Raw genomic sequence first — 1254 nt, 5'->3', positions numbered from 1 at the left:
CTACAAAAAAGAGACACATTATTTAGTGTAGTGTGCAGTCATCTCTAAGACATTATTTAGTGTAGTGTGCAGTCATCTCTGAGACACCTTATTTAGTGTGCAGTCATCTCTGAGACATATTATTTAGTGTGCAGTCATCTCTGAGACACATTATTTAGTGTGCAGTCATCTCTGAAACATTATTTAGTGTAGTGTGCAGTCATCTCTGAGACACATTATTTAGTGTAGTGTGCAGTCATCTCTGAGACACATTATTTAGTGTAGTGTGCAGTCATCTCTGAGACACATTATTTAGTGTAGTGTGCAGTCATCTCTGAGACACATTATTTAGTGTAGTGTGCAGTCATCTCTGAGACACATTATTAATGTAGTGTGCAGTCATCTCTGAGACACATTATTTAGTGTGCAGTCATCGTTGAGACACATTATTTAGTGTGCAGTCATCTGTGAGACAATACTACTGTAGCTATTTTGTCAACCACTGTTGAAGAGTGCAATAGCAGTATTGCTTGAGAATTAAGGCTGTTTTATAGGACTTCCATTTTTATTTTTGACGTCATATCATGAAACACGTACTATTATCTTCAGCTACTTTCATATCAATATATCTAGAGTCAATAAAATACAATTTTAAGGAAAAGCTGCATCTGAAATCCACATTTACCTGGGTTTCATTGCAGGTTTAGCACTAATTTTAAACTCAATATATTAATGGTTAAAGTAAGGGTATGTGTGCACACTGCAGGTTTGTTTCTCCAGTGAAAAACGCACTCTCTGGCAGAAAAACGCACCCTCTGGTCAAAAAAACACATAAAAAAAATGTGTTTTTGCCGCGTTTTCGAAGCATTTTTGCAGCGTTTTTGTGCGTTTTTGCCCTTGCTTTTTTTAACATAGGGTGTATAAAAAGAGAGATTAGATTAGATCCCGTGATCCCAACGTATTGTTACCCCTCTATAAATCACTTGTAAGGCCACATCTGGAATACGGGATCCAGTTTTGGGCTCCACATTTTAAAAAGGACATTCAGAAGTTAGAGTCAGTTCAAAGGCGGGCAACTAGACTATTACAAGGAATGGAAGGCCTCCCATATGATGACAGGTTGAAAAAGTTAGATATGTTTAGCTTAGAAAAAAGACGTCTCAGAGGAGAACTCATTTATATGTATAAATACATGTGTGGTCAATATAAAGGACTGGCACATGACTTATTTCTTCCGAAAACAATACTAAGGACCAGGGGGCACTCACTGCGAGT

This window comes from Anomaloglossus baeobatrachus, chromosome 7 (assembly GCF_048569485.1).
Source record: "Anomaloglossus baeobatrachus isolate aAnoBae1 chromosome 7, aAnoBae1.hap1, whole genome shotgun sequence".
Taxonomy (NCBI): Eukaryota; Metazoa; Chordata; class Amphibia; order Anura; family Aromobatidae; genus Anomaloglossus; species Anomaloglossus baeobatrachus.
The sequence above is the reverse complement of the archived record's forward strand: the minus strand, read 5'-3'. Positions refer to the sequence as shown.